Raw genomic sequence first — 8,285 nt, 5'->3', positions numbered from 1 at the left:
GGTTAAAAAGACCCTATGGATTGATTGTAAACAACGTTTGACATGTTTCTACGAACGGTAATGGAACTATTTGACTTTTTGTGTCTGGATTTACGCTTGAGGGTTATGCCTTTGGATAGTGATCTGAACGCACGAACAAAACGGAGGTATTTGGACATAAATATGGAGTATTTCGAACAAAAATAACATTTCTTGTGGAAGTAGGAGTCCTGTGAGTGCATTCTGACAAAGCTCAGCAAAGGTAAGAGAATATTTATAATACTAATTCTGAGTTTAGTTGACCCCAGAACTTGGTGGGTATCTGTATAGCTTGCTTTGATGGCGAGCTATGTACTCAGAATATTGAAAAATGTGCTTTCTCCGTAAAGCTATTTTAAAATCTGACACAGCGGTTGCATTAAGGAGAAGTATATCTATAATTCTTTCAATAACTGTTGTAAATTTTATCAACGTTTATGACGAGTATTTTTGTAAACTGATGTGCACATTCACCGAGAGTTTTGGTGGGAATACATTTTCTGAACATCATGTGCCAATGTAAAATGGTGTTTTTGGATATAAATATGAACTTTATCCAGCAAAACATACATGTATTGTGTAACATGAAGTCCTATGAGTGCCATATGATGAAGATCATCAAAGGTTAGTGAATATTTTAGCTGTATTTTTGGTTTTTGTGATGCATGTCCTTGCTTGGAAAATGGCTGTGTGGTATTTCTTGTGAAGTTTATGTCCTAACATAATCAAATTTTATGCTTTCGCCAATGTGGTTAGATTAACGAGAAGTTTATCTTTAAAATGGTGTAAAATAGTTGATTGTTTGAGAAAATGAAATTATGAGATTTTTGCTGTTTTGTATTTCGCGCCATGCTATTTCACTGGCTGTTGAATAGTGTGTCCCGCAGGTGGGACGGTAGCGTCCCACGTAGCCCTGAGAAGTTAAGGAGAGTCTTATCTATAAAATGGTGTATAACACTTGTATGTGTGAGAAATTTGAATTATGAGATTTTGGTGGTTTTGAATTTGCCGCCCTGCTATTTCACTGGCTGTTGAATAGTGTGTCCCGCAGGTGGGACGGCCACATCCCACCTACCCAAGAGAGGTTAAATAATTTAGTCCTCCTCTGTCCTCATTTCTTCTTCTTGTCTTGTGTGGAGGTGAACCAGGCGTCCAGCAGCTTCTTGCTGTAGTAGATCTGCCAGCCATGCACCTGCACCGCGATCACCGTCACCAGGTACATGACAGACACGGCAGAGAAGCCGAAGATGAAGCGGTAGGCCTTCCCATGGCGGTACAGCTGCTGGGCCACCGGGAACTTCTCCATACCCCCGTAGATGAGGCCGGCACTGATCATGGAGATCACCAGGTAGCTGATGTTGTTTTTGGGCAGGGCCATGAAGCTGAAGAGGGAGGGGATGATACTGAGCAGGTAGGGGTACTCCCACTGGTAGGGAGCAGCCACCACACTGTGGGACACCAGGTCCAGCTGGTTCACCGTCACCTGGGCAGCTAAGAGGAGACAGATCATGTGTACATTAAAAAGGTCAGCCCTTCTCTCACTGTTTCCAGTCAGTGTACATCCTGAGAACCCTCTGCTAATGCCAAACATGAGGGACGATTCACACACAGCAGCTGACTCTAAACAACATGCAAAATAAAAGTATACAGTCTGTCTCTATGTGCATTCCAACCAGGTGCATGGCACTAATGTAGGCCCAAAGGCTGAACTCATTGTTTTTAATAATAAACACTTTTTATTGAACTGTCACTTTTTTCCCAATAATAGTCGGCAAAATGAATAGCAGTTCTCTAAGAATGTACCCCTAAATGAACCTTTTGAAACAAATGAACCTTGAATTCTTGAAATTAGACATACATAAGTGACAGTGAATATGCTCAAAGTGTTTTCATAAAGATCTCTATTTATCTGCACATTAATGAGGAAGACTGGTGAACAGTTTGGATGGACATTCCACTGCCATAAGAAATTACCCTTTAGAGGAAGAGTTTGGCGCCACCACATGGCAGTTGAAGGTAGATACAGAAAACTCTACGTCAAAATCAAATCATAATGTATTTGTCACATACTTTGTAAACAACAGTTGTAGACAAACACTGAAATGCTTACATATGGGTCCTTTTCCAACAATGCAGAGTTAAAGATCAAACATAGAATTAATGACAGAAGGAATAAATACACAGTGTCATTCATACTTCAATGCATTGAGACTTGCATCCCACTGTTGGCTGGCTTCTGAAGCTAAGCAGGGTTGGTCAATGGGTGGGGAGACCAGATGCTCCTGGAAGCTGTGTTGGAGGGCCAGTAGGAGGACCCTTCCTCTGGTCTAAATACCCCAGGGCAAAGATTGGGGATGTTTCCCTGTGTAGGGTGCTGTCTTTCAGATGGGATGTTAAACAGATGTCCTGACTCTCTGTGGTCACTAAAGGTCCCATGGCACTTATTGTAAGAAGAGGGAATGTTAACACTGGTGTCCTGGCTAAATTCCCCATCTACCATCATGGCCACCTAATCAGCCCCAGCTTCCAATTGGCTCATCCCCTATAACTATTCCCCAGGTTGTTGATGTAAATGAGAATGTTGTCTCAGTCAACTTCTCTGGTAAAATAAAGGTTCATGGTGTGAATGTGATACACTGTTGGGTACCTAAGGAGTAGGGTTGCAAAATTCTGGGAACTTAAAATAAATTCTGTGTTTTTACAGAAATCCTGGTTTGAGGATTCTGGATTTCCTGCTTATTCCTTCCTGATTCCTCCAACCAGGATTTTGGGAAAACAATGTAATTTATTGAAAGTTCCTGGAATTTTGCAACGCTACCAAGGAGATATACTAACTGTCATATATAGTGACAATATCAGTGCCTGTTGAGGTAGAGAAAAACCCAATCATATGTAAATAAGAATTAGTATAAACTGTGTCATGACGTTGGCCTTTACCCTTTGCACACAATCCACCCTGTGTGTAAAGGGTAGAAAAACTCTAAAATTCCAGGAAAGTCTCTGGCCACATGGCCCATAGAGAGACAAAGGAAATTCTTCCAACTCATAGAATTGAAGAATCCAGCTACGAACTGATCCGCTGGTACCATTTTGTGATACTCAGAAGAGACAATATAGCCATATTACCATAAAACTGTTTATATAATAGACTCAGTTTAAGACTTGCCTCATATGGGTGTATGGAATGTATTGATAAGGATAAAGCTTTTGTAAGACATTGAGATGCTATGTACTGATGTAATGTGATAGAATTGTATTTCTGTAACCAAATCTAACTCAGTCATAGGCACGGCCCAGGGACATATACAGGACCAGGCGTCATTTGACCAGCCTGTTCGATGGGCACTATAAAACACTCCCTGATTTACATTTCTCCAGACCAGGCCTACACTCCGTTGGCCAAATAGGTTCTACCATCTAATTCCTCTACTGAAAGTGAACCATACCACGTGGTTAACTTTTAGACTATCGATACTGACAGAATAAGAACAAGTCTTTGATATTAATTATTAGTCTGCAGCTAAGTAAATTATATCATTGAACGCGAAGACCAATGAAGCAACCATTCGATGACGACATTAATGAAGGTCGCTCTGAAAGATCCATTCTAACCGAGAGAGAGAGAGAGAGAACGCAGACAAAACTCCCCAACAGAACTACTCTCCAACAAGAATCAGAACGACACACTGAGCGTAAATATATTGATTGATTGCAATTGTTCCCGAATGAGTGAGCCTTCAATTGTCAATTGTTAATGAACTCTGTGTAAACTTCTCAGCTGACCATTTATGACCCATTGTTCAACAGGCCGACCAGTCTGTTTAGCCCACAAGGGCACATTCCGATACCAATCCTTTGTTGACGATAATTACTGTTTGTATGTTTTTCTGTTAATTACTTAGTGTAGTAAATAAATGATTTTAAGACAATTGATGTATGGATGATTTTAGTAAAGACTGGGTTCGTGCAGATACAACAATTTACGACGTTTTGGAATGAGACTGGACTAGAGGTAAATCCACCATTTAAACTTAGAAGATAATCGACCTATACTATAATAGAATATAATATTATAGTACAGGAAAGTTATATTAGGAAAATTATAGCTTTGTAATCTGAATATTCTCCTTGGTGCCCCGACCTCCTAGTTAATTACAATTAAACGATTAATCAGTTTAATCGCGTGATAATAATTACAGGGAGCTAATTGATAAACATATCTTCAGTTTAATGGTACCCCCAAAGACACGACAACTGTACATCAGACTTTGTTTGAGGAGCACAATGCAGATATACAAAAACAGACTATGGGAGGCACACAGTACCACATAGAGTCATGACTACATGGAACTCTATTCCACATCAGGTAACTGATTCAAGCAATAGAATAAGAAAAACAGATATAAATAAACCTTATGGAACAGCTGGGACTGTACAGACACACACACAGGTACAGACAAATAGACACACACACAAACTCTAGCTCATGCACTCTACACACACGTACATTGTAATATTGTTGTATGGTGGTATTATACATTTTGCATTGTAGATATGTAGTGGTGTAATAATGTTATATGATGTACTGTTTTATATTTAGTTTTGTGTAATGTAAGTGTCTTAATGTGTTAGGATCTCAGGAAGAGGCTAATGGGGATCCCTAATAAATACAAATATATTTATTTTTATCTTCTGGAGAAAAAAGACAACGTTGAAATGACTCAAACCAAATCTAAACTGTGTTGAAATGATAATGGACCTACATTCAGTCTCTTCACTCTGTCCAGCTTGATAAAAGTCAAACCAAAGCTAGACAGTCAGGGAGCATGGACAATTCCAAAAGCACTAGACAGAGGACTATTTTTAGCAAATGTTGACTGCGAGGAAGTATAATATGTAAAATACAAAGTGGGTCATCGCTGTCGGCTCACCTGACAGGTACTCTCCACCCTGAGTCTTCTGTGAGCCGGATGGTACCGCAATCGCTACTCCTTCTTCCTCCTTCAAGGAACTTAGAATCACCTTTATTCACCAAATACTTGAAATTTGACTGGGTGACATGGTGTTAATAAAACTAACAGAATATACAGACGGACAATAAACAAACATAATATATACGGACAATGTATATACAGCACTCAATAAGTATTGTAATGTAACTCATGATTTTAAATATAGTATATACAGTATCAGTGAAACGTTTGGACTGTCGTGTCTTTGGCAACATTAAACTGAAGACATGTTTATCAAATAATTCTCTGTAATTATTATTACGCGATTAAACTGATTAATCGTGTAACTGTAATTAACTAGGAGGTCGGGGCACCAAGGAAAATATTCAGATTACAAAGTTATAATTTTCCTAATATAACTTTCAGATATTATAATATCTGATCGATTAGTCTCCTGATTAATGACGTATTAGTTTACCTCACGTCAGTCTCATTCCAAACGTCGTAAATTGTTGGTTATCTGCACGAACCCAGTCTTCACTATGAGTCATCCATACATCAATTGTCTTAAAATCATTTATTTACTAATCTAAGTAATTCACAGAAATGCATAACAAACAGTAGGTATCGTTACAAAGAAATGATAGAGGAATGTGCCCTAGTGGGCTAAACCGGCATGGCGGCTGGTTAGACAAAAGGGGAGTGTGGGTCAGCTGAGAAGGCACTACAGAGTTGATAAATATTAACAATTGAAATGCTAATCCTTTGCACATGAACGTTCACTCATTCAGGAACAATTGCAATCAATATATATATATATACGCTCAGTGTGTCGTCGGGATCTTTGTTGAAAAGTTCTGTTCTGTTGGAGAGTTTTGTCCTCGCGTTCTCTCTCTCTCTCTCTCTCTCTCGGTTAGATGGATATTTCAAAGTGACATTCATTAATGTCGTTATAGGACGGAGGTTTCATCGGTCTTCGCGTTCAATGATACCGAATTCCTAGCTGCAGACTAGTAATTAATATCAAAGACTTGTTATTATTCTGTCGGTATCAATAGTTTAAGAGTTTAACCACGTGGTATGTTTAAAGTTCAGAACGAGGAATGTATGGTCAAACCTTGGCCCTCTCTTTTCGAGGTAAGCTGGTCTGGTGATAGAAACCCTGGGTGGGGGTTATATTCGGGATACAGAAAATGGCTGTCTCATGACGCCAGGTCCTGTCTGTGTCCCTGGGGGTGTGCCAAGGACATAGTTAAGACTCCAAAGGGAATTTTAGTTTCCTTCATTAAACAGTCCAAAATCACATTCACACAATTTCACAAACAGTTCCATCCTTATTCATTCATTTTATACAAACATTAGATATAAGTCTCACAACTGAGGCTATTATATAAACAGAGCCATGGTAATGTATTGTCTCTCATGAGTTTCACAAAATTGTATCAAACGGACCAGTTCGTAGCTGGATTCTTCACCGATCTTTTATACCTTCTCCAGAACATAAATGTCGTTCAGGTTCTCCAGTCCTGTGAGGTGGAAGAATTCCTTTGTCTCTCCATGAAAACACCCTGTCTTTATACTGTGGCCATGAGGCGGGACATTTTCTTTGGAATTTACGACCCCTTCTGACCACAGCAGCCTGGGTGTAGGAGACAGAGGGAGATGGTGCAGAAGTAGAGGGATGGTGCAGGGGGAGGGGGTCAACTGTGCTCGCTGTACCCAAAGAGGGCAAAGTCATGACAGGACACACCTACTCATTCATGGGTTTTTCTTCATTTTTAATATTTTTTACATTGTAGAATAATAGTGAAGATATCAAAACTATGAAATAACACATATTGAATCATTTAGTAACCAAAAATGTAAATTTATTTTAGATTTTAGATTCTTCAAAGTAGCCCCCCTTTGCCTTGATGACAGCTTTGCACAACCAGCTTCACCTGGAATGCTTTTCCAACAGTCTTGAAGGGGTTCCCTGTCACAAAGTGGCCCTTTGGGGTTGTATATCGTGGCTCCCCCCCTCTCTCTCCCACCACAAGTTTTATGACTTTACGACAGGTCATACATTTCTGGCAGAACCTCTCTCCCACTATGGAACAAATAGCTTCACTTTGTTTAACTCCTAATCCCTAAAATTGGACAATTAAACATTATTTAGATTTTTGAGAATGTGGGAATGGCCCGTGGGTATTTAAAGAACAATCCTGTCGAAGTTGTTTATTTTGTGACATCAGGAAGGACAGTAGCACAAAATAACGGTGGCTTTGGAAGTGTACATTTCTCAGTTATTAGTTTTCTACCTGAATGTTGTGTAAAATATATGATTGAATATGAAACTATTTGTGAGAAGATGTAATGTCATGTTCGCTTCCTAAACGAGATACTTGTTTAGTTATAACGTTTTAACTAGTCAGTCAGTGGCCACACCCCCGTGAGCCCAGACATTACGTAGGCATCATAGAACCGCCGCTTCTTCCACAGAGTATAAAACCAACTTCCTGAAAAATATACATTAAGTCAGAGAATGCCGGGACAGAGTCCCCATATTGGAATGGCTACAATTCTATAGGCCACGGATACCATACAGCTGTAGTTTTGGCTACACGGCTGGAAATTGTTAAACTCTGAGACTATCAATCATCACAACAGAATAAGAGCAAATCTTAGAAGTAAAATTACTAGTCTGCAGCTAGAAATTCCATAAGTCTAGTACGAGAATACCGACAACAACCGAAACATCTATTCTAAGAACAAGCCTGACGTATCCATTCCAACAGACACTATCCAGAGCCACGGAGAAAGCTACAACCACAAAGGACATTGTGACTTCTGGGGAAGTTAACCAGAGACTCTCTGATGAACTGACTCACCAGCAGACGGACAGGCGATTCCAACAGAGAAGACAACAACGACATATGGGCATTAATATACACATTGCAATTATTCTTGAATGAGCGGCCGTTCATGTGCAAAGGATTAGCATTTCAATGAATATAATTATCAACTGTGTGTAGTGAATCCATTTTGTCTTTCCCGCTCTTTCTCAGTCCCCACCCCTTTTCTTTGTCTACCAAGCTGTCATATCGGCTTTGTCCACTAGGGGCATTTTCTTTGTATCATGTGGTAACTACTGTTTGTTTGTTATGTAATTCTGTGTGATTATTTAGTTAGTTAGTAAATAAATAATTAAGCCAATTTGTATATCCTCTTGACGGTCGCCTAGGATAGGGGGCGCTACAGCGATTTTTGAAAACAATTTGTGCCCATTTTAAACGGCCTCCTACTCAAACTCAGAAGCTAGGATATGCATATAAT

General features: G+C 39.5%; 1 pseudogene; it reads right to left on the bottom strand.

The window, feature by feature from the left end:
- Window positions 1-1,121: 1,121 nt before the first annotated feature.
- On the bottom strand, window positions 1,122-1,609 carry LOC106574602 (protein jagunal homolog 1-B pseudogene; annotated as a pseudogene).
- Between the last annotated feature and the right edge of the window lie 6,676 nt (window positions 1,610-8,285).

This window comes from Salmo salar, chromosome 16, assembly GCF_965601325.2.
Source record: "Salmo salar chromosome 16, fSalSal1, whole genome shotgun sequence".
NCBI lineage: Eukaryota > Metazoa > Chordata > Actinopteri > Salmoniformes > Salmonidae > Salmo > Salmo salar.
The sequence above is the reverse complement of the archived record's forward strand: the minus strand, read 5'-3'. Positions and strand labels throughout refer to the sequence as shown.